The 26,429-nt window shown below is 45.5% G+C and overlaps 1 pseudogene; it reads right to left on the bottom strand.

Moving 5' to 3' along the window:
• Positions 1–932: 932 nt before the first annotated feature.
• LOC144680331 (4-galactosyl-N-acetylglucosaminide 3-alpha-L-fucosyltransferase 9-like) overlaps positions 933–26,429 on the bottom strand; it is a 41,887-nt pseudogene continuing 16,390 nt past the window's right edge.

The raw sequence follows: 26,429 nt of genomic DNA, 5'->3' as shown, positions 1-26,429 counted from the left end.
AGTGGGGCCTTGTTCAGGCCTCAAGTTAAAGTGGCAGTCTGAATGGGGCTTATATGATGTCATCAGCGCCTGGTCTGCATAATTGAAGTTAATAGTCTGAAATTGATAACTGCAGTCAGCCAAATTGAAGTGGACAAGGAATTATAAATCTCCCGCTCCATTCTAACTACTTCCCTGGCCCAGGTGGGTGTTAAATTTGAGCCCATTGCTGGTTATTTGATAAGCAGATAGGAGTTCAAAGTGCCTGTAATAAATGGTAAAACATTTGTCCATTTTCAACTGGTGATTGAGTCCTACTACCAGTCAAATCACAGAGGAACTTTGTTAGAGGCTGCAGAGCTGGACTGCAAGTCAGTTCATTCACTTTGTATAAAAAGTCATTACTGCAGCAAGTTTAGATCTCAAACGTCAAGAAAGGTTATAAATTCGAAACAAAGCATTACTAATCTACTCAAAATAGATGGAATTTTACAGTACTTGTAAATCATTTAAAGTTATTTTCTTTAAACCATAATGTAAGTCAAATCATGTCTCTCCAATTGAAATATCTGATTGGCTATACAATCTGTTTCAGGACACTTTCTCCTTAATTTCTCATAAAGATTATCCTTTCTAATATTGTTCTAAAGTGGCAATGGCAGGGGAAAGACAATGTGAAGCTTCTTTAAAATAAAATTGTTTATCTTGGAAAGCAATTACACTTTCCAGTTCAAGTCAATTTAAGATGAGAATTTGATGCTCAGAATTTCACTGCTGCTGTTTCAGAAGCATGATGAATTTTCACATAAGCAGGAACGATGTAAGGCTGTAGAGTTCTTTTTGGTTAAACAAAATAACTAATTAAAAGTATTTTATTTTGGAGAGAGAAATCACTTGAATTCCATAGATATTGTTAATGATTCATGATATTTATCAAAAGCATGTTTTAGAGTTCAATCCCAAAACCATTTCTCCAAACTGGAGCATGATCTATATTTTTGATGTGGTTTTATATTCTCACACACATTACATGCATGTTCATCCCAGAAATGAGCCATCCTTACTGTGTAGTATTTCTTCCATTTGAAGTATTGAATGTACAAGTCTTTATTACCATCCAGCCTCTGCAGGTAATCCGCAAGCTCTTTGGCTGAGTGGAAATCATCCACATGAATGAAAGAATCGGCCGGAATGTAATTTTCATAGTTTTTTCTAGATGGCCCCAAGACCACAGGTAGGGTGCCAACACATAAAGGATTGTAGAGCTTTTCATTTATGTAATCTTTTGAATTCTCAAAGGCAAGGTAGAACTTACAACTGGATATGGTAGACATCAATTTATTATCGTTCAGCCTTGGCCCAAAGGCTTGACCATATGTCTTGATGTTAATGTATTTGCGGAATTCATTGTAGTACTTCACTCTGGCATGACTAGTGTTCCAGTGGCTTACAATCCAACACACCAGACTGCTTTTACTAGGCAATTCAGAAGCTAATGGAACTTTGTTTATTATCAGAGATCCATAAGGCACTTGGATATCTGAATCCCGCTGATATGTCAAGGTCAGGTTGAAGAGCTGGTCAAGTCCAGTTTTTTTTGGAGAGAGGGTAGGTGACTCCAAATTCATCCAAACCCATTTCTGAAAAGTTGGTCGTGGCTGCTTGGGCAGATTGGACAAGTCTCCACTTATGTCTCAGTGATGGAAAAGGACAGCGTGGGATTTGTTATAGAGGTTCCTATCTGCAGTCATGTGACATTTATGGGTGTTAAACTTTGATTCACAAGAATTCAGCTTGAATCTATGACCAAAAGGCCAAAGCCAAATGAGCACAATAGTTTCATTCTCTTCAGCACCTGTCACAAAGGGATTTTTCACACCAAGTGCTGATGTGGCAGATTCCAATGGAGCATAAATCCAGATGTTAGATGGTTTGACATACAACAACAAGCCGGCTAAAAAACAGCCCAAAATGGTGAAGGAAATGAACAGGGTGCGGAAAATCCATATACTAGGTGCTGGTGTCATAATGTCTCCTATAAGGGAAAAGGTGAAGACTATTAGGATCCTAGGAGCATAGCTCCTCTTCCACTGAAACTGCATCAAGATCCAGAACACTTGAACACAGCTTCCCTAATGGAATGAGGAATGTTTACATTGGAGATATAAGAGAGAAGGTAAAGAAAATGGAAGAGGAACAACCTTAAAATGAGAGTTAAATTGAGGAAAGAAGTGAACAAACAGAATGAAGAAAACAGATAGTGGAAGGCCATAATCAAATGGAGACAACAAAGAATATGATAATTTTGTTAAAATTAAAATATACTAAGGAATAAAAGGAAAGAAAGATTTGCATTTATATCGCACATTTCATAGAACCATAGGGCAGAATTTAATGTAGGTGACAGGTTCCTGCCCGTCAACTGGTCAGCAGCACACTCTCGCTTTTAGGGAATCCCCCCTGCCCGCACAGGAAGCACGTAGCGCTTCCCGCCGGACGTCACGCTGGGTGGCCCGCCCATGTAAAATGGCGGTGCGGCCCGCTTCTCCGATGGGGATCGGCTCCCCACCCGCCGGAGATTGGGTCGGGCCCGCCCGCCCAACAGGCAGAAAATTCTGTCCTAAAACCATGGGACACAATTTAAAAAGTGTTCTCCCATTTAAGATGGTGATGAGGAGAATTGTTTTTCTCTTGGAGGGTAGTTAGTCTGTGGAATTATATTTCCGCAGAGAGCAGTGGGGGGCCATTGAATATTTTTAAGGCAGAGTTTGATAGATTCTTGCATAAAAGCAAAGTACTGTGGATGCTGGAAATCTGAAATAAAAACAGAAAATGCTGGAAAATACTCAGCAGGCCTGGTAGCATCTGTGGAGTGAGAAACAGAGTTAATGTTTCGAGTCTGTATGACTCTTCAGAGCTCTGAAGAGTCATACGAACTTGAAGTGTTGACTTGGTTTCTCTCTCCACAGCTGTTGCCAGAACTGATGAGTTTTTCTAGCATTTTCTGTTTTATTTTAGATAGATTCTTGACTGACAAGGGGTGAAGGTTCCAGGGGTTAGACAGGAGTAGAGGCCACAATCAGATCAGCCGTTATCTTAATAAATGGTGGAGCAGGCTCGAGAAGTCGAATGGCATACTTCTGCTCCTAATTCTCATGTTCATGACAATTCACTCACTTGAGGCCCAGGATTGCCTAGTGATCCAGGCCACAGGGCCACAGGTGAGTGATGGTGGGAGGGGAACCGCGGGATGGAGGTAGCAAGGTAATGGGGTCAGCAGCAAGGTCAAGGGTTGGCTCTCTGTGGGGCCCTGTCCCATCTCCTGAGGTTGGGTCCCTCAATCAGGCACTGAGTTGTTGACAATGAGGGATTCTCTCCACCCCTAGCCCTCACCCCGGAAGCCTGTAAGCAAATCTAACAGTGTTTGCTTTTGTGGCTCCCTGCATGTTGAGTATCCCACCCACTGTTAGGTGAAGATAAACATTGGTGGAATGAGGCCCTTGAGTGGGTATTAATTTCCCACTTAAGAGCCTTAATAGGCAGCTGGGTGGGAAGGCCATCCACAAGCCTTCCCAATCTGGATTTAACTGGGACAGACATGGGAAGGTGGCAGATTCTGCACCTGTCACCCTCATGCCCAGTTAAATGTCCCCTCCACCCAACATGCCTCAGCATTAAATTCCAGCCATGGAGTCATTAAGCACAGAAGGAGTCCATTTGGCCCATCAAGTCTATGCTGAACTCTGGAGAGCATTCCAGTCAGTCCGACCCACCAGCTCTATCCCTCACAACCCTCCAAGTTCATTTTTCTCAAGTGTCCATCCAATTTCCTTTAGAAATCATTCATTGTTTCTGCTTTCACTGCCCTCACAGGCAGCGAGTTTCAGGTCCTTACCACTTGCTGTGTAATAAAGTTCTGCCTCACATTTCAGCTACATCTCTTGTCCAAAACCTGTGTCCCCTAGTCCTTGTACCACCAGCTAATGGGACCAAATTTTCTTTGATTACCTTATCAGAACCTGTCATAATCTTCTACACCTCTATTAAATCTCCCCTCAATTTCCTTTGCTCCAAGGACAACAACCCCAACTTCTCCAATGCATCTTGCAGCTAAAATCCCTCATCCATGGAAACATTATGGTAATTCCCCTCTGAAGGACCCTCACATCCTTGCTATAGTGTGGTGACCAAAACTGGATGCAGTTGTGGTCTTTTCATGACCTTAGGATGTCTCAAAATGTCTTGCACCCAATTAAGCTCTTTTGAAATGTAGGAATAGCAACCTTTGCAGAAAACAGGTCCCATGAACAGCAATATGATGGTGACGAGATAACCTGCTTTGGTGATGTTAGTTGAGGGATGACCAGGACACTCAGAGATCTCACTTGCTCTTCTTCAAATAGTGCCAAAGAGTCTTTTCCCTCCATCAAGAAGGCAGATGTGACCTGGGTTTAAAGCCCCATCTGAATGAAGGCACTCCTGACAGTGCAGTGTACTCCCAGTCCTGCACTGGAGTTCAGCCGAGATGTTATGCTCAAGTCTCTGAAATGCAGTTTGAGCCCATAGCATTCTGGTTCAGTTGTTGGGTTGCTGACACATAGAGCATGGAACTGGAGCCTAGAGGTTGTCCTTATATTGGGAAACTGAATAGAATTGGCAGAATAGAGACCTAGATAACACTGAAGATGACCTTTAGATTTATATGTAAGACTTAAGATACTTAGGTTATGACTTGGACAAAAGTTCTAGATTTTTCGTTCTGCTGAAGCTCTATGGTTCTTATGGAAATTTCACTCTATTTATGTGATTCAATATTTGCTCTGTGACATCTCAATATCAGTGACTTCACATACATTTAAATTTCCATGTTCACTCGTCTCCAGTTTCTCTGTCTTTCTGTCTTCACTCCTGCTCACCCTACAAACATCACACACATTTTACCCATGGAAAGAAGCTAGTCTTGCTCATCTCTGGAACTCAGCTCTTTTTTCCATGTCTGAACCAAGGCCATAATGTGATCTGGTGCTGAGTGGCCCTGACAGAATCCAAACTGAGCACCAGTGAGCAGGTTATTCTTGACTATGTACTGCTCGAAAGCACTCTCGATGACATGTTCCAACACTTTAGTGAGAATGAGGGTAGACTGAAGGGGCGCTAATTGGCTGGATTGGATCTGTTATGGTTTTTTGTGGCCATGATTTACCTGGGCAAATTTCTACATTGTTGAGTAGGTTCCAGTGTTTTAGCTGTACTGGGCTAGAGGCCCAGCTAGTTCTGGAGCACGAGTCTTCAGTACTACACCCATGATGTTGTCAGGGCCCATAGGCTTTGGTGATGTCAAACTGGCGGAAAAGGTGTACAATGCTGTGCAGAATAGTGGTAGGCCAGAGTATTGGGAAAGTTTTAGAAACCAGCAAATGATGAATAAAGAAATAATAATGAATAAAGAATTAATAATTGAATTATGAGAGAAAGCTAACATGAGATATAAAAACAGACAGTAAAGGCTTTTACAAGTATATAAAAAGGAAATGAGTTGGTTCCTGTGAGTGTGAAACTAGAGAAGTAGTAATGGAAAAAAAGGAAATGGCTGAGGCTTTGAGATTTTATATCCATCTTCACAGCATTATACACAAAAAGCATCGCAAGAGTAGTAGAAAATCAAGTGGAAGAGAGGAAGGAACTTAATGCATTCAGTATCAGTAGAGAAAAAGTAATGGGAATGGTAATTGTACTTAAAGCTGACAAGTCCCTGAGACCTGATAGCCTACATCTTAGGGCCTTAAAAGAAGTGGCTGCAGCAATAGTAGATGCATAGTTTGTAATCTTCCAAAACACCCCAGATTCTGGAACGGCCCCAGCGGATTGGGAAACTACAATGGTAACACCTCTGTTCAAGAAAGGAGGGAGACAAAAAGAAGGAAACTATAGGCTGGTTAGCCTAACATCTGTCATTGGCAAAATGCTAGAATCCATTGAGCAGAATTTAGTCCTTGTAGGGTGGGCTCGACGGGGATGGGCGGGGGGGTAGGGAAGCGATCGAGGCCGGAAGGCCATTTCATGCTGGCAGGCCAATTAAGGCAGGTCCAGCGTGAAATACGAGCAGCAGCGCTTATCGCTGCCTGTGCGGGGGTGGGGGGTGGGCACAGAGCTGCCTTGGGGAGATGAAGTTTTTAAAAAAGACAATTGAAAAATGTTATAAAACATGGCCCTCATGTTACAGCATGGACGTGTTACTAATTAAATTTTAAATTTAAAAAAAAAATTTGCTTTTGGAAACTTCATCCCGTCTGTGGATGAGGCTTCCTAAAAAGTGCAAAGGTTGCTTGGGCTTTTTGCTGCTCGCCAACCGTAAGGTTGGACAGGCAACGAAAAATGTAAATTAACTGAGACTTTAATGGCCTTAACAGGCCTTTCAATTGTTGGTGGGCGTGATGCCGATTCCTGTGCATGCTCACCGACGGAAATATCATGTCATTTTATGCTCGAGCAGGTCGAGTGCGCGCCTGCCTGCCGAGGTAAAAATTTTGCCTATTATTAAAGAGGCAGTAACAGACATTTAGAAAATCATAATCCACCAGGCAGAGTACACATGGTTTTGTGAAAGGGAAATCATGTTTGACAAATTTATTAGAGTTCTTTGAATGTGTAACAAGCAGGGTAGATAAAGGGGAACCAGTAGATGTGGTGTATCTGGATTTCCAAAAGGTATTCAATAACATGCCACACAAAAGGTTACTACACAAGATACAACTTATGGCATTGAAGATGATATATGAGCATGGGTAGAGGATTGGCCAACTAACATGAAACAGACATTTGGGATAAATGGGCCATTTTCAGGATGGTAAACTGTAACTCGTGGTATGCCACAGGGTTCATTGCTGAGGCCTCACTTATTTACAATCAATATTAATGACATAGTTGAAGGAATCAACTGTATTGTAGCCATATTTGCTGACAATATGAAGATGGTTAGGAAAGCATGCTGCAAGGAAGACGTGTAGAGTCTGCAAAGGGATATGGATAGGTTGATTGAGTGGGCAAGAATTTGGCAGATGGAGTATAATGTAGGAAAATGTCAGGTTGTCCACTTTGGCAGGAAGAATAGAAAAGCAGAATATTATTTAATTTGAGAATGGCTCCAGAGTTCTATGGTACCAAGAGATCTGGGTGTCCTTGTACATGAATCACAAAATTAGCATGAAGGTACAGGAAGTAATTAGAAAGCAAGTGGAATGTTGCTCTTTATTACAAAGGGGATGAAGTATAAACATAGGAACATATTGCTACAACTGCACAGGGCATTGGTGAGACCACACCTCAAGTACTGTGTACATTTTTGGTCACCTTACTTAAAGAGAGACACACTTACATTGGAAGAAGTTCAGAGGAGGCTCACTAGACTAATTCATGGGATGACGTGTTTGTCTTATGAGGAGAGTTTGAGCAGGTTGGGCCTATATTCATTGGAGTTTAGCAGAATGAGAGGTGATCTTATTTAAACATAGAAGCTTCTGAGAGGGCTTGGCAGGGTAGGTCCTGCGAGGATGTTTCCCGACATGGAGGGATCTAGAACAAGGGGGCACAGTTTCAAAATAGTAATGATGGTGATGTAAGATGGTGATAAGGAGGGATTTCTTCTCTCAGAGGGCTGTTAGTGTTTGGAATTCTCTTCCCCCGAGAACACTGGCTGTGTGGGCAATGAATATATTGTGATGGAACAGAACCTAACCCTGTATGTCTTTTATAAAAATATATCCTTATTCCTATTTCTTAAACTGGACTTTACTGCTGGACCATGATCATTAAGATGGCTGACCGTCTATCTGTGAGTTATTATCTGTGAGCCTATAGAACAAATGGATTCACTTCTCAGTTTCAGGAATGTCACATTTTGTTATGTCTAATGAGTTTCTACCCGATCACCTGGGGACCACACAGTCCCACTTCAAAGGGAGCTACTAGAAGGTCATTTGCATTTGACAAACCATGCTTGCCAGTGAAGTCTGTGAGATTATGAAGACAATGACTTCCCAAACACCAGACCCTCAACAAATAGCACCTTGTTCAACCCATAATGGCTGGGATGTTATCAAGCTGGAACACAAATTCAATTTCAAGACACTGGATAAATATCCTTTGTTGAAGACATTGTGGAGAGGTAAGGTTACATGTCCTAAGACTCTGGCTTGCTGAACAGGTTAATATTGCCTTCCTGAGCTGTAAGCTCCAGTCTGTTGTTTAACATCAGACTGGCAGGCCACATCGAAGCAAGCCCTGGCCGGGCTGGACAACTGGCCCCATTTAACCTGACTTTGCTGGATGTTTTGCACCATCGCCTACAGAACTGAATCAATCTCTACGTGTCAACTTCATCTTGTGACATCAACACCAGAAAAGCAGATTTTACAATGCTGGTTTTCAGCCCGCCAACCTCCATGAATGCATTTCTCATTGGACTTTTATAATGGTCTCTGGAACTCACATGAACCAATACTTATTTTCTCTGTGGTCTCAGTGCTGTAAACCTTCTTTTCTCTATCCCTCTCTTTACTGGAGCGTGGAGGGGGAAGCTGCGCACCTTCCTGTTTGCGGTTTTTGAATGTGTGCAATAAACTAACCTTCTGAGTTAACCCTGCCTCAAGTTTGCTGTGGAGTTATTGGTAGAAATTGAATTACATGAAAACTGAGGGGTTGGAAAACGCGCCACCGCTTATTAAAAATAACAATTCTAAACACCTTCTGCTTAAGGATGGGTGGTCATATGAAAAACCAGTGCTGTTGAACTGACCCCCTCAGTGCGTAACAATATTCAAGGCTGAGTTAGATAGATTTTTGACTGACAAGGGGAAGATGGTGGTGTCGTGGCAATGTTACTGGACTAGTAATCCAGAGGCCCAGGCTCATGCTTTAGAGACATGGGTTCGAGTTCCATCATGGCAGCTGGTGGAATTTAAATTCAATGAATAAATCTGGATTATAAAGCTAGTTTCAGTAGTGGTGACCATGAAACTATCATTGATTGTTAGAAAAACACACCTGTTTCACTAATGTCGATTAGGGAAGGAAATCTGTTATCCCTACCTGGTCTGGCCTACATGTGACTGCAGACCCATATCCATGTGGTTGACTCTTAATTGCCACCTGAAATGGCCTAGCAAATCATTCAGTTCAAGGGCAATTTTAGATGGGCAACAAACGCTGGCCTTTCCAGCAATGCCCATATCCCAGGAATAAAATATTAAAAAGAGTTGAGGGTTATGCGAGACAGGCAGGAAAGTAGAGCTAAGACCATGATCAGAACAGCCATGATCTTATTGAATGGTAGAGCAGGCTTGAGGGGCCAAATGGCCTACTCCTGCTCTTATTTATGTTTTTATTTTCTTTGCTGTATTCAATGCCTTGAGTTGTTTCTTGGTATCACATGAACTTAATTGAATTGGCTGAAGACTGGCATCTGTGATGTTGGGGAGCTCAGGAGGAAGCTAAGATGGATCATCCACTTGGCACTTCTGGCTGAGAAAGGTTGCAAGTAGACCAGCCTTGTGTTTTGCACTGACATGTTGGGCTGCCCCATTATTGAGGATGGGGATGTTTGTGAAGGCTCCTAATCTGTTCGAAATCTGTCCCAGTTAGCATTGTGCGAGTGCCACACAACAAGATGGAGGGTATCCTCAGTGTGAAAATGGGACTCTGTTGCCACAAGGACTGTGCAGTGGTCATTTCTACCAATATTATCATGGACAGATACATCTGTGACAGGTTGATTGGTGAGGATCAGGTAAATTCAGGTTTTCCCTCTTGTGAGTTTCACTTCTGCAGGCCCACGTGACAGACATGTTCTTCAGGATTCAACCAGCTTGGTCAGTAGTTCTGTTATCAAGGTCCAGCAGTGGGGGTATACATGGTCCAAAATCTGAGGACCCGGGCACTAAGGGGGCCCAAGCTCAGTGCTATAAATGGAGCTCTTGTCATCCAGCCAGAGATTCAGACCTGTTGAGAGTTCCAATTTTTTAAGCTGGTCTTTCAGGTGAGTTGCTGCGCTGCTGCTTCTGACCTTAGGGCAGCTTCGTGGTTTCAATTTTGTCTGAAAAGCCCGCCAGTAAACCAGAAAGCTGCCCAAAGGTCAACAGCAGCAGTCCCTACAGGCAGCAATGAAAGTGCTCCTGGTTCAACATCTGGACAAAAAAATCCCTTGAATAATTTTAGAACTAATTGGAAGCAGTGTGTGTGTAGGGAGGGGAGCGGGGGCAGTGGTGGTGGGAGCATTTTTAAGGTCATTCTGGGTGGGTGACAAGGCCTTTCTTACCCATGATTTCTTGTGAACAGAGGGTGGAATCATGGCTGGATGTGTATTTATTTTGTCACTAATGGAGGTTTACTGTGAGCAGGCTTTGTGGGGTGAAATTTCCAGGAGTGTGTAATGGGCTCATAGTGAATCAGTAGCCTGTTTACACTGCACATAATTCTCAAGCGTCTTTTCCACTGACTTCAATATTGTCCTATTGGTCTACATGCCTAATATCTCACTCTATCTTGGTGTTTTTATTTGTTTTTTGAGGCATTAAAATATTGTGATAAAGCTGTGTTGCAGTGTAGAAATTGAAAATATATTTTAGTGAGAAGCAGCAATTAGCAGCATCTTCAGCCTTGCTGATCAAGAAAACACAGATATAATTGTGAACCATTCAGTCTTTGTCCTCTGTCCTCTTAAAATTTGTATCGCACAGAGACACCTGAGGGTTCCAATGCTTCTCATTGATAGTGAAGGACTATGTTGTTCAGTCATTCCACTTTGTTCCTCAGGGGTTATTTGATAATTCTGCCCTGTGAGATTATTGCTAAAATAGAATCCAACCCTTGTATGAAATAATTACATTGGGCAGAATTTTCCGTATGATATGCGGGTGAAACTGCAATGAAACTGACAGTTCTGATTTTTTTTGAAGCCGGTCACAAAGCTGTCTGAAAGTCTTGCCCAGTCTCAACAACTGTAAGGTTCTTTGTAAAAAAAAAATATTGACTGTTAGTTAAACTGTCAGTTGCTGGGAGTGTGTATTGACAGTAGAGCAGTGATTGGAGGAGCAGCAGGTGTGGGATAGGTGTAGCTTCTCCAATCATATATTCTGTCTCTCCCATGCTGGATGTAAAAGTTCATGGATATGCAAATTCTTCTATTTTTTCTTTGAGTTCTGATGATTTACTTGTCAAGCTGACTTTCTAGTGGTTCTGCCTGGTCCTGTCTGTTTCTCTCTCCCTCGTGCTGAACGGTCTGGAAAGATTGTCTAGCAATGCACTTCATTTTATATATGAAAAAGGAATGAACAATTTATAATGTGTGAACAGATCTGTAGGTGTGTGTGTGTATGTACTGCTGAGAGCTTTCTTTTGAAGCTCATGTTATATTCCCCTGAAGTTGCTCAGACCCGTTGAATGCAATCTATTAGGGAAACCAATGAGGCAAAACAAGACTGTGCCTTCAATGCTCAAGTTAGTCATTGCTCCAATTCCTCCAATCATAGGGTCCCCCCCTCCCCCCCCACACCTCCTGCTCTTGCTGCTCCTCCAGAGACACAATCTATGCTTGGAGGAGCATCAAGCATAGGAGAGAGGGAGCCTGTGATTGGAGGAGCTGGAGCAGTTATTCTGCTCATTCCTGCTGACCATCATGCAAGCTGCACTGAGCGATTTGTGACAACATCTTCCCCAAGGTCAAGGAGAAGGAACAGAAAATGAAAGAACAGGAAGGAGTCTCCGCTGGTAACAAGGCCGGAGCAAACCCAGGGGAATTGTCACTCGGCCTCGCGCCAGACCAGACCTGGCTGTCGTCTTTACCCGTCATATGAGCCATTCACAGGGAACTGGAACTTCGTTTCTAGTGATACAGAATTATCTTGAGTGAAGTGAGTGAGTGCTATGTCAGTGTGTCCGGGGAGGGAAGAGGAAGCTTAGGCAGCAGCAAGTGAATGGGTCCATCCCCCCTCCTCCTACTCTCTCTCCCTCCCTCACTCCCTCCCTCCCTCTTTCCTGTCTATGACTCTCCAACAATGAAACAACAGAAACTGCTGCATGGCGGCAGTGTTTCTTTTCTATACGAACAGGCAGTCGAAATATATAAAACAAAACCTGGAAGGTTTTCTTGCGGTCTGGGTTGCAAGTATTGAATGCTTCCTCCATATATGAATTTACTGTCATTGTGTACATATGGTGCTATGTACAGAACATGTTTATGAAGGCTGAGGCAGTCACTGAAATCAGTGTTATCATTTGCACGGTGTTATAAATAATAATAGGATATTTTTCTGTAAAATTAACAATATTGCACAATGTGATAAATAGAATGGGTATTCTCTGGTTTCTTTAATAGTTGCTGTGGGATCTCCAAGAGCGTGCACACAAATCACCATTGCATTATATCGTTGCTGCTTTTAATAGAAGAGCTGAATATTATTTAAATGGAGAAAGACTGCTGAAGGCTTCAGGCAGAGGGATTTGGGACTCCTTGGGCATGAATTCCAAAAAGCTAGCATACAAGTTCAACAGGTAATAGGGAAGGCAAATGGAATGCTGGCCTTTATTTCAAAGGGGATGGAGTATAAAAATAGGGAAGTCTTGCTAAAACTATACAAGGCACTGGTTAGACCACACCCAGAATACTGTGAGCAGTTTTGGTCCCCTTATCTAAGGAAAGATATATTGGCATTGGAGGCAGTCCAGAGAAGGTTCACTAGGTTGATCCAGGGGATGGAAGGATTTTCTTATGAGGAGAGGTTGATTCGGTTGGGCCTGTGCTCATTGGAGTTTAGAAGAATGAGAAGCGAACTTAATGACACATATAAGATCTAAGGGGGCTTGACAGGGTAGATGTTGAGAGGTTGTTTCCCCTTGTGGGAGAGTCTAGGACCAGAGGGCATAATCTCAGAGTAAGGGGTCGCCCATTTAAAACAGAGATGAGGAGGAATTTCTTCTGTCAGAGGGTAGTCAATCTGGAATTCTTTACCGCAGAGGGTTGTAGAGGCTGGGTCGTTAACTACATTCAAGGCTGAGATAGACAGATTTTTAACCAGTAAGGGAATCGAGGGTTATGGGGAAAAGGCAGGAAAGTGGAGTTGAGGATTATCAAATCAGCCATGATCTCATTGAATGGCGCAGCAGACTCAATGGGCCGAATGCCCTACTTCTACTCCTACGTCTTGTGGTCTTAATAGTAATGACCCATGCTGCATGTATATTGGATGATATTTGTAACCAGATGCCAACAATGGGCCTTAGGACTTTACAAGGATCTTTCTGTGATTATTTAGTGAATTGATTGCTGAATCTCGAGAGGGGAAAAAAATAACATGCATGTTTGAAGGGGAGGGTTAAAGGTGGGTGTGGTGGCGGGGGGGTGGAGGGTTGTGGGAAAGGGGCCCAGAAACAGGAGAAGCAACAGGGCCCATGATTTCTCCTGAGTGTTATCAAGCTCCCCTTAGTGATAGACATTGAAGTCCCTGGCCCAAAGTGCATTCGAGCACACAACGCTATGTTATTGAAACTGCTGGAGTATCTGTAACACAATCATACAGTCACATGACACAGTCTGCAGCAGGTTGCTTGGCATGAGTGCATTTTGTGGTTGAGATTTACATCATAATCTGAAATAATAAAGCTGCTGACTTTATCTAACACAACTCAGCCAAGTGATATACAATGGCCGGGATTTTCTGTGCCTGCTGGCATCAGGTGTGTTCGGTGGAGTAAGCGGGCAATATGGCGCGATCGGTTTCACGACGGAGTGAAACCAGTTTCCAATCGCCCGCTGACAGCGGGCCGCGTTTCCCGCCACTGGATGCTGGGAACCTCATTGTAATACATCAGCATGTTATTATTAGGCCAGCCTACCGGAACTGCCCCCCTCCTCCCCCACTGAATTGTCCATCCATGTTGGCGGGAAAGCACGCCCACATTTTTCACAACAGCATATAAAAGGCGTGCACTTGGCGGGCTGCACTTTAAGAGGGACTCGGAGGTGAGGACACTGCAACAATATGCAGCACTTGCCAGGGACGCCTGTTGGACTTCAAGCTTGAGGAACGTTGGGAGAGGGGGGGTGTCAAGCGTTGCCTTGCAGTTGAGATGACTTATGGGGATCGGGGTGGGGGTGCAAAGGCAGCCCTGCCATTGAGGCGACTTGTGTGGATGTGGGGGCTGCAAGGGCTGCCATGTAGTTGAATATAGCGCGCAAGCATTCGGGACTGGGGGCAGGATGGGCGAGGGAAACAGCCACACATTAGGGACACCTTATATAAAATGAGCATTCCTCTGCAACTGAGACAGTTCAAGTATAGCCATTGATATGACTGGAGCCAGGCTTCTAGCTTATCTGCTCACTCAAGCAACACAGAGGCATTAAAGTGTCACCAAGTGCTACAGAGCTTCTCACGCCCGCTGGCACAGACTGCAAAGTCATGAGTGTTTTAGCGACTGCAGAACAGTTATATGACCGCACACATTGTACAATCTCCTTGCTAAAGCTCGCCATAGAGCAGTCATTCTTGGAGGCGCTCACACCCCCTTGCAATGTCAGCATTCTGGCTTGGACCAGTCTCCCCGATGGTTCAACTAACAATGCTGCCTTGCAGTGTGGGTTAGGAGAATGCCAGCACCTGAGCTGAGAGCACAGCATGCTGTCCAATGGGAAAAGCTGCAGCCAATCGGGTGGAGTGGGACAAATGTGGGTGGAGTCTCGGGCAGCCATGTAGTACACTAATCTCTGGCCATCCAAGTGGTGGCCAGTACTCTCCGGGAAGCTTCAAGGGGCCTTCAGGCTTAATCAGGACAGCCATGCTAAACCACATGTCTCTTCCATCCTGTAGGAGGAGTACATCAGGATCATGGAGCCTGGTGAACTGGCTGTATGACTGATGTCCCACAGAGAGTGAAGACGACAGAGTGGGGTGCGGCTGAGGCCCCTGGCTGCACAAAGAGCAGTAATACCCTCTGGAAGAAGGGACGGCTGGGGCTCCCGCACATGCTGCCGAAGACCCACAGTGAGCTGTTGCTGGTGGGCACCGAGTGACACCCATGTTCTATAGATGCCGCCTTTCACTCCTGCAGATGACTGAGAACCAGTGTTGCTGAAGACTGAGCATGTCTACAGAACTGGTCGGTCACATCTGCCACTTACTGCAGGACTTGGTGCCAAGGGGATATGGAGGGTATCCACTGCTAGTGGCTGTTTAAGTGACAGTGGCGCTCAATGTCTATGCCAGGGGCTCCTTTCAGGGTTCCATTGGTGACCTTTGTTGGATATCACAAGCCTCCACCCACAAATGCATCCATGAGGTCATGAATGCCATCTTTGCGAGAGCAAATAGCTTTGTGCATATCGCCCAGGACCAGGACAGCCAGAATGCAAGAGCGATTGGATTTGCCCAGACCTCGGGCAGGTGCAGGGTGCCATCGACTGCACTCACCTGGCGCACAAGTCTCAGTCGCAGCATGCAGTCAACTATATCAACTGCAAGGGATTTCATTTGCTAAATGTGCAGCTGGTACGCGACCACCAGAAACACATTCTGCAGGTATGCGCACGGTTTCCAGGGAGTGTGCACGATGCCTACAACCTCAGTCAGTCACAGATCTCTGAAGTCCAGGTTCCGGGGTCCACAGAAGCTACAGGGATGGTTCCTCAGGGACAAAGGCTACCCAAGGAGGCCGGGGCTGATGACACCCAAGCAGCAGCCTCAGACTGCAGCAGAGCGATGGTATAATGAGGCTCATGCTGCAATGCGCAACTTGGTGGAACAGACCATCGAGATGCTGCACATGAGGTTCTGGTGTCTGGGCCAGTCTGGTGGTGCCCTGCAATATAGCCCGCAGAGGGTGTCATGCATTGTTGTCGTTTGCTGCGCCCATTACAACCTGCCAATGCAAGGGGGAGAGGAGTTGGCTGAGGAGGAGATGAAGGAGCTGGAGGCCTCCTCGGATGAGGGTGAGGAGGTTCTTGAAGGCGATGATGATGGGGCTGAGGCCCTCGCACTGGCCAGATGAGGCAGGCATGCTCGGGAGGTCCTCATAGCTGCCAGATTTGTGGAGGATGATGATAACATGCAGTGAGGTGACCCCATAGATCCTCACATTGCATCTATGAACATTTGACTCCAGTCTGGCTTATGGCAGCGTGAATACGTGAGAATGCTCCTGTCATGGAGACACAGCAGTGGCCCTAACAGCTGCTCAGTTGCAAGAGGATGATGATGACATTCAGTGAGGACACTCCATAAATCTTTCTGACTCCTGTCTGGCCGAGGGCAGCTCTCTTGCACTCTGTGATCAGGGTCATATCATAGAGACGCAGCCTTGAAACATTAAAAACATCTGATCCTTTGTCCACCTCCAGTGCCTGAGCCCTTCAGGAGCACAGCATCAGTGGTCATAGATGCTGCAAAGATGGGGGCCAGCCCCACTTTAAAGGTGCTGAGAGCACACAGAGAGAATGAGGGAACTCTGTGACACCTGCCATTGTATTCTGGCAGCAATGACCAGCACTATCAAGGTGCAGGCATCAGTAATGTGTCCACGGAATGTGAGGCTGGACCCTCACTGTGGTCTGAAAGCTGCACAAAGCACAGGGAAGAGGCCCTGGACTGAGACACCTGCCTTTATCTTGTGCAGGAAGGTTTCACATCTGAGTGACACAAACACTGCTCATCAGAACAAGGAGCCATAGGCAGGGAGATATTCGTGGGAATTTATTAACAATAGTGAACAGTATGTACAAGTGATTAACACCCGTGCCCAGGCTGTGCAACTAATTCTTAACTTTCCTAACCCTGTCACTACGTTTTGGTGCTCCCCAGACATCCACTGCAAGAGTGGAGGCAGCCTGCTGACTGCAACGCCCTGTCTGTGATGGCCTTGGTGGATGCCCTCTGGAGGACTGAGACTTGGAGGGCCCCGACCTGCTTTCGGGATCATGTTTGCAGTGGCACCCTCTTCGGCCTGTGGAGCTAGAGCTGCTGAGGTCACAGGAAGAGGGGATTTGGATGGACCAGACGCTCCCGGAGTCACCTGGCTGGATGGCCCGGGGCATGCACCTGCTGATTCTCTTCCCTATGCGTGCCCGAGGGCCCCAGCTTGACTCCATGAGCAGAAGGGGTAGCTGGAGTGAGATCTAGCTGCTCCGCACCCCTCTCGCATACACTGTTGGAGGCCAACTATGGCATCAGCGAAGGAGTTGAGCCCGCGCAGCAGTGCAGGAATGATGTCCTGGACATAGGTCTCCATGGCACTGCCATCCTACCAATGTTGACCTCGGTACATTGGCATACCAGCGCTATCATCTCAGCCTGAAGACGGACAGACGCCTCCATCGTGCCTTCCAATCTGAGCAGTGCAGCGGACATCCTTCCTGATGTTCCCGAGCTTGTCTTTGCAGCTTCAGTAACTGTGACATGATCGAGTCCAGAGGCTCATCATCTGACTCTGAGTAAGCAAATATCTGGCCTCCAGAAATCCTCTGAGTGCCGGACACCTGGGAAGTCCCTGCCGTTGCCTGCAGTGGATCAGAAAGTGCGATATGCTCACCAGATTGTGATCCCAAGCTTACTCTAAGGCTAGGTCCCACCAAGGTGTGTGTCTCTGCGCTGGTGCAGAGTGTGGGTGAGCGCTGTGCTGGGATTTCAGGGAGGGTGCCTCCAGATTCCTCTTCAGAGGTTTCTTCGTGGCTTGATTGGGGGCCCTGGGTCCTAGACTCTGTCAGCTGTTTGGCAGATGCGCCTGCAAAAGCAAGGGGAGGTAATTAATGCATGCCAGTGGCCTGTGAAAAAGGACACATCACTCACAGCACAGTTGTTTGATGGATGTTGCACTGCTGGATCCTCACTTGGTAGAACACCGCCAACCACAACATCAGGAACGGTCAGATCGTCGCCGGCCAGCTAGATGGCTCTGTTTTCAAAGTCGTGAGGATCTTGCTTTCAGACAATTCCTCCACCAGTCTGTGACCTCTCCCTCTTGCCCTGCATAAATAGAGATGGAGAGAGTATAAGCAGGATGCCTGCCAGGCCAGATGATAAGTATGTCTGGCCTGTGTGGGTGGCGTGTAGTCCCATGGACGGGATGAGGACAGTGATGGTGTGTGTGAAAGAATGAATGGTGATGTCCCTTGAACTGGCAGTGAGTGAAATCCCTGTGGCTGTGCTGGATTTGTGAGTGTGAGTGTTGACAGTGATGAGAAGAGTGACTTACCCTGGTAGAACGGAGAAGATCATTCATCCTCTTGCAGCACTGGGTGGCTGTTCTCTGTTGCGGGGCGTTTGCACTGACCACCGCTGTCACTGCCTCCCAAGCCAGATTAGTGAGTTTCCTGCCCATCCTGCAGCCAGAAGGGGGGCAGAGGACATCATGGTGAGCCTCCACTGTATCCAAAAGGTGCTCGAGGGACCCGTCATTGAACCTGGGGGCTGCAGTCTTTTTGACTTTCAGGGCGATGTCTTCTTTGCAGCAGTCATGGGCTGGAAGCACTGAGAGGTGGGCGCATGGCTGGACTTTAAATATGGCGCCCGGCGAGATGAAGCAGCGAGGTGATGGCGTGTCAGGCGAATGAGATCCCGCCCGCCATGGAAACGGTGTGTTTCCTGGGAATGCATAATTAATGTGGCAGGGCTGTGATGAATTGGGGAAGTGATGGTGTAGTGGTATTGTCGCTGGACTACTAATCTAGAGACCTAGGGTAATTCTCTGGGGACCTGAGTTCAAATCCCACCGCAGGTGGTGGAATTTGAATTCAATAAAAATCTAGAATGGCTATGAAGCCGATTGTTATAAAAACCCATCTGGTTTACTAATGTCCTTTAGGGGAAGAGTGTCCTGCAGTCAGCATCACAGTGAAGCAATCTGGGAAGAGTGTCCTGCAGTCAGTTCTTGTTGAAAATAAAAAGAGTGACACCACAAGACAGCATGAGAGATCAGAACCAGCCCAAGTGCGGGGAAGCTTCAAAAAGTGATGTCAGCACAAAGGTGAGACTTGGTTGGTGAGTAGAGGATAAGTGTTTTTCTCCAGTTTAAAATAGATTAAGCTAAGGAAAGGTAAGCATTCTAGTTTTTATTTAAAGTACATAAATAATTTAGCATTTTTTTACTGTATATAACTTAAAGTAAGGGTTTTTGTTTTCAACTAGAGGCATGGCAGGGCAGCTCAGTGCCGTGTTATATGCTGCTTGCAACATGTGGGAAGTCCTAGGCGCTCCTTGCTCTCTGACCGACCATGTGTGCAGGAAGTGCCACCAACTGCAGCTGCTTGAGCTCTGAGTTTTGGAGTTTGAGCGGCAGCTGGAGGCACTGAGGCGCATCTGCGAGGCTGAGAGTTTCGTGGATAGCACGTTTTTGGACGTGGTCACCCCACAGCTTATGGAAGTACAGACAGAGAGGAAATGGGTGACCATCAGTCAGAAGAAAGGTGTCAGGCAGGTAGTCAGGAAATCCCCAAGGAGCATCTCGCTCAAGGACAGTTTCTCTGTGTTGGAAAACGGTGAGAGTGACAGTTCCTCTGGGGAGTGCAGCCATGGCACTGTGAGTGGCTCAGCTGCACAGGGGGGAGGAAAAAGAGGGGAAGAGCAATAATGGTAGGAAACTCGATTGTAAGGGGAACAGACAGATTTCTGCAGCCGTAGACGCGACTCCAGGATGGTATGTTGCCTCCCTGGTGCAAGAGTCAAGGATGTCACTGAACGGCTGCAGGGGGGAGGGAAAACAGACAGAGATCATGGTACATATTGGTACAAATGACATAGGTAGAAAGGGGGATGAGGTCCTGGCAAGCAGAATTTAGGGAGCTAGGAAGCAGATTAAAAAACAGGACCTCAAAGGTAGTAATCTCTCAATTACTTCCGGTGCCACACGCTAGTGAGTATAGAAATAGGAAGTTAGTCCAGATGAATGCGTAGCTGAAGAGATGGTGCAGGTGGGAGGGCTTTAGATTTCTGGGACATTGGGGCCATTTCTGGGGTGGTGGGACCTGTACAAGGCAGACCGGTTGCGTCTGAACTGGAATGGGACCAACATCCTTGCGGGGAGGTTTGCTAGTGCTGTTGGGGAGGGTTTAAACTAACTTGGCAGGGGGATGGGATCCTGAGAGGAGGTTTAGCAGGGGGAGATGCACAGCCAAAATTAGAATAGAGGGCAAGTGAGTCTGGAAGGCATAGAAATTATAGGCCAGTTAAGGTACGGGGGAGTTTGGCAAGGTTGGATGGCATTTATTTTAATGCAAGGAGTCTGATGAATTAGGCAGATGAGTTGAGGACACAAATTAACAAATGGAAGTATGATGTCATTGCTGTCACAGTGACATGGTTGAGAGAGGGGCAGGATTGACAGCTCAATATTCTGGGATACAGGGTCTTCAGGCGAGATAGGGAAGGAGGTAAAAGAGGAAGGGGTATCACAATATTGATCATGGAATCAATTCCAGCAGTAAGGAGGGATGACATTTTAGAAGGCTCCTCAAGTGAAGCCATATGGATAGAACTGAAAGACAAAAAAAAGGAGCAATAACATTGCTGGGAGTATACTATAGGCCCCCAAACAGTTAGAGAGAAATAAAAGAGCAGGTATGTAGGCAAATTTCAGAGAAGTGTAAAAATAATAGCATAGTAATAGTGGGGGATTTCAACTTGCCCAACATTAACTGAGTTAGTCATAGTGTGATAGGTTTAGAGGGAGCAGAATTCTTAAAATGCATCCAGGAGAGTTTTTTAAGCCAGTACGTAGAAGGTCCTACAAGAGAGGGAGTGGTCCTGGACTTCATTTTAGGGAATGAAGCCAGGCAAGTGGTAGAGGAATCAATGGGGGAGCATGTTGCAGATAGTGATCATAACTCCATTAGATTCAAGGTTGTTATGGAAAAGGACAAGGATAGGCCAGAAATCAGAGTTCTAAATTGCAGGAAGGTCGATTTTAATAAGATCAGATATGACTTGGCCAGAGTGGACTGGGAGCAGCTACTTTTAGGCTAATCTGCATCAGGGCAGTGGGACTCATTCAAGAAGGAAATAGGGAGAGTATAGGGCCAACATATTCCAGTAAAGACAAAGGGTGGGACCAACAAATCCCGAATGCTGTGGGATATACAAGATTGGAAACGGGAAAAAGGGAGGCTTGTGGCACATACTGAGGGCTCAAAATAGCGGAAGCCCAAGAAGAGTATAGAATGTGTAGGGGGAACTTAAAAAGGAAATTAGGAGGTCAAAAAGGGGGAATGAAAAAACATTGGCAGATAAATAAAGCAAAATCCAATGTTATTTTACAAGTACATTAAGAGTAAGAGGATAACTAGGGAAAGGGTGGGGCCCATTAAGGACTATTGTGGTAATTTGTGTGTGGAGCCAGAAGACATATGTAGGGTTCTAAATGAATACTTTGTTTTGGTGTTCACAAGTGAGAGGGATGATGTAGGTACGGAAATCAGGCGGAAGGACTGTGATATAATTTAAGAAATTAGCATAGAAAGGGAAGAGGTTCTAAGTGGTCTGGCAGGCTTAAAAGTAGATAAATCTCCAGGCCCGGATTAAACGTATCCCAGGTTGTTGAGTGAGGCAAGGGAGGAGATAGCAGGGTTGCTGGCAATAATTTTCAATACCTCCCTGGCCACAGTAGAGGTGCAAGAGGACTGGAGGACAGCCAATATGGTATCGTTATTCAAGAAGGGAGGAAGGGATAAACCAGGAAACTACAGGTCAGTCAGTCTAACCTCAGTGGTGGGGAAACTATTGGAAGCAATTCTGAGGGACAGAATTTTTCTACACTTGGAGAGGCAGGGATTAATCAAGGACAGTCAGCATGGTTTTGTTAAGGGGAGGTCATGTCTGACCAATTTGATTGAATTTTTTGAAGAGGTGACCAGGTATGTAGATGAGGGCTATGCATTTGATGTAGCCTACTTGGACTTCAGCAAGGCTTTTGATAAGGTCCCACATGGGAGACTGATAACGAAGGTAAGAGCCCATGGGATCCAAGGAAATTTGGCAAATTGGATCCAGAATTGGCTGAGTGGCAGGAAGCAGAGGGTGATGATCAAGCGGTGATTTTGTGACTGGATGCCTGTGTCCAAGGGGGTTCCACAGGGATCGGTGTTGGGTCCCTTGCTGTTTATGGTATGTATAAATGAGTTAGACTTGAATCTAGGAGGGTAGATCAGTAAGTTCGCGGATGACACGAAAATTGGTGGGGTGGTAAATAGTGAGGAGGAAAGCCTTAGATTACAGGAGGATATAGACGGGCTAGTCAGATGCGCTGATCAGTGACAAATGGAATTTAATCCAGATAAGTGTGAAGTGATGCACCTGGGCAGGACAAACAAAGCATGGGAATACATGATTAATGGTAGGTCCTTGGGAAGTACCAAGGATCAGAGGGACCTTGGTGTGCATGTCCACCGGTCCCTTAAGGTAGCGGGACAGGTAGATAAGGTAGTTATGAAGGCAAATGGGATACTTGCCTTTATTAGCCGAGGCATAGAATATAAGAGCAGGGAGGTTATGCTGGAACTGGATAAAACGCTGGTTAGGCCATAGCTAGAGTATTGCGTGCAGTTCTGGGATCCGCATTATAGGAAGGATGTGATTGCACTAGAGAGAGTGCAGAAGAGATTTACCAGGATGTTGCCTGGGCTGGAGAGTTTTAGTTATGAGGAGAGATTGGGTAGACTAGGGTTATTTACCTTGGAGCAGAGGAAATTGAGTGGGGACATGATTGAGGTGTATAAAATTATGAGGGGCATAGATCAGGTAGACAGGAAGGAATTTTTCCCTTTGGTGGAGGGATCAATAACCAGGGGCCATAGATTTAAGATAACGGGCAGGAGGTTTAGAGGGGATACGAGGAAGAAATATTTCACCCAGAGGGTGGTGGGAATCTGGAACTCACTGTCTGAAGGGGTGGTAGAGGCAGAAACCCTCATAACATTTAAGAAGTATTTGGATGTGCACTTGCGATGCCATGGCATACAAGGCTATGGGCCTATTGCTGGAAAATGGGATTAGAATGGTTAGGCACTTGTTTGACTGGTAGAGACTCAATGGGCTGAAGGGCCTTTTTCTGTCCTGTAGACCTCTATGACCACATGACTAAAAACTGCAATTGCGGCCAGCAAGTAAAACGTCGTTTTTCCCACCCACTATAGCACTTTATGCAAATCTGGGACAATTCCGCCCTATGTTTTGGAAAATTGTCATTGTATATAATGTATAGAATTATAGTAAATTCTTGGGAAATATCATTGCCTCCAAATATTGCAGAATCATATTTTGGGAAAATATATCATCATTTGTGGATCACACTAGTTAGTTGACAAAGACTTTTAGGAAGGAAATTCTTGTGTTTTTATTAATAAAACTTACATTTGTTTATGGCAGTCCAACTGTAAGAGTCATGATGATGCAAAACATTATTAATAGGACTGATGGCCATTTCCTCAATTCCCCAAAAGAGCAGGAAATGGGAGAGATTGTTGACGGAATACGGATATTAGTCTGTGAGGCCAATACAACTAAAGCAGAAACAGAAGAAGAGGCAGAAAGGGTCGATGAAGTGTACAACACTTGCACGAGTTGGAAAGATAATTTTTTAAAAATGCAGGCTTCAAGGGTTATGTATCTCAACACAGCTCTTCTGCATGACAAACACTTGTCCCAAGTACCCATGAAATCTCTTGGACTTGGCCTGCACTGGATGCTTGCCATTGCACTTTGTTTCTTCAGTGGCTGTCCATCTTGTGAGTTGATGGTTGGTGCCCTGGTGGTTTACTCTATGTTAGACATCATCTTGTGTGGTTCTAGAGACCTACAATGACAGGACCAGTCTCTGCCATATTTTCTGCAGAGGAAGACAGTGGGCTGAGAAGGTGCACAATTCGTTTGCCTGTTTCCTCTGGACACTCTCCTTGGCCAACTGAGCTTTCTGTTTCTCCTCGCCTCTTCCAATGCTGTTCCAAACAGTCAGCATTCAGAAGTCATGGCTATCAGTGACTGTCTGCCAATTGTCTGTGTTAACGTCCCCAGCTTCATATCCCTCTTCAAGGTGTCCTTATAGCAGCGGTATGGACCGGCTGCAAGTCCTTTGTCAATCCCATGCACATGGTCCTGATGTTGGCTGGTGTGATGGATTTAGTCCACTTGTTGAGTGGAGACACTAAGCTCCAAGCACCCATTGAATCAGATGGACCAGTGTGATCAGCACTGAACTAGTTGGGGGATGCCCAACTTGAGGTGGCCGGTGGCTGACCAGTGGGTTGTGATGGTCCCTCTCATCATTGAGGACAGTCAGTAGCATTCTTTCTCTATGCCAATCAAATTGGGGCTTGTTACTCGTAACTGCTGTCTCCTGTATTGTGTTCATGCTCTGCAGTAAAACTGGAGTGTCCTCTCCAGGATGCAAGCCTGGGAAAAACTTATGGAGACTCTGGGCAGCCTAAATGTCAGTGTCCCCCTCTCAACCTCCCGGTTTGAGTTCAAAGAAATGCAAAGCACTATGTTTGGCATTGGCTTGGTTGCAGGAGTTTCCAGAAAAATGACATATTTAGACATCAGTCTGCCTTTGGGCTCCATTACAGATTTTTGTCAAGATTTACACCCTCAGCCTTCAACTCTCCTGAGGGATCCACAAGGCAATGGAGTTATTCGCCCATAGCTGTGAATTTGCTTCATGAGTGCCAGGAAATGCCCACATGCCAGTGGGCATGGACACTGCATGTCTGGAGGCCAAATGTCCTCCGATTTCCTCTGAAGCAGAGCCTGGGGCCACGAGGGACCCAGTTTCCAAGTGTCACCACAAGGAGGCACAGCTGAGCACTTACTGATGGAGAGGCTGGTTACTGAGAGCGAGAGACTTACACATTTGGGCCTGTAATTTGCATTGCTACCAGCCAGCGGTGGAGGCTGAAATTGAGAAGCAAACTAACAAACATGGCGCAAGTCAAGAGTGTGATGGAATACTTTCTAGTTGCCTGGATGAGTGCAGCTCCAACAACACTCAAGAAGCTCAACACCCTTGAGGACAAAGCAGTCCACTTGATCAGCACCTTAACCACCACCTTAAACATTCATTCCCTCCATCACTGACACAGTGTGACAGCACTGGGTACCAGCTGCAAAATATACTGCAGCAACTCACTAAGCCTCCCTCAACAGGAGCCTCGAAACCCGTGACCTCTACCACCGAGAATGACAAAGGCAGCGGAAGCATGGGAGCACCAGCACCTGCAAGTTCCCCTCCAAGTCACACATCCTCCTGATTTTTATCTTGCTGTTGTTTCACTGTCGCTGGGTTAAATGCTGGAACTCCTTCTGAACAACAATGTGGCTGTATCTACATGAGATGGTCTGCATTGGTTCAATAAGCGGCTCACTACAACCTTCTCAAAGACAATTAGGGATGGGTAACAAATGCCGGACTAGCCAGTGACATCCACATCCCATGAAAAACTCTAAGAAAAATAAACTCATCCTTCCATGGAAACCTACAGACACCACCTCTCCACGTCCAATAGTGCTTTATTTCTTTGGCAATGCCCAGATTATAAATCCTTCAATGACCTTGTCCCTCCCTAACTCTGTCACCTCCTCCTGCAACCCTCTATGATCTGAATTCCTCAATCCTGGCCTCTTGCACATCCCCAGTTTTCTTCAATGCACAGTTGGTGCCTCGGTCCTCAGGTCTGGAATTCCCACCCTAAACCTCTTCCCGTCTCTCTGCTCCTTTAAGATGCTCCTTAAAATCTAGCTTTTTGGTCAAGCTTTTGGTCACCTAACCTAATATCTCCTGACACGTCTCAGTGTCAAACTTTGTTTGATTACAGTCCTGTGAAGAGCCTTGAGATGTTTTACTATGTTAAACGCGCGATATAAATGTAAGTTGTTGTTCAGATATGACTCTTTTATTCCTCTTGTGCATGAGATGGTGAGCTTGGAGGAATTACAATCTGTGGGATATGGCCAAACTGTGAGTTTAATAATGCTCAAATCATCTGTAGGTGTAATCTTTTAAAAAGTGTCATTATTGAACCTATGTAAGAAATTATGTATTTCAGGTGCTTCATCAAATCTGGAAGTATTCGATGATTCAATCTTCTCAAAGGATGTCACAATCCGTTACGTGCTGCATGTTTGTTTTAATCAACACCAGAGTCAGGGTCACATTGGTAATAAGGTAAATAAAACACACATAAAGAAATAAGGATGGTAGGAAGAATAGAAAATGCTGGAAATATTAAGTAGGTCAGATAGACAGAGAAAGGAACAGAGTTAATGCGTGGAGTCTTAGCCACTTTGGAGATTTTCAGGTGTTGGCACCATTTGCAGATCCAGACCCCGCACAGGGCGGAGGTGTGCCAACAGAAGGGAGTCTTCCAGACAATTAGGAGCTCGCTTGCGTGTTTGTCTTCCAATTAAGGATGGCGGGTGTGTTCC

The sequence above is a fragment of the Cetorhinus maximus genome, chromosome 5, assembly GCF_964194155.1.
Source record: "Cetorhinus maximus chromosome 5, sCetMax3.hap1.1, whole genome shotgun sequence".
NCBI classification, from domain to species: domain Eukaryota; kingdom Metazoa; phylum Chordata; class Chondrichthyes; order Lamniformes; family Cetorhinidae; genus Cetorhinus; species Cetorhinus maximus.
The sequence above is the reverse complement of the archived record's forward strand: the minus strand, read 5'-3'. Positions and strand labels throughout refer to the sequence as shown.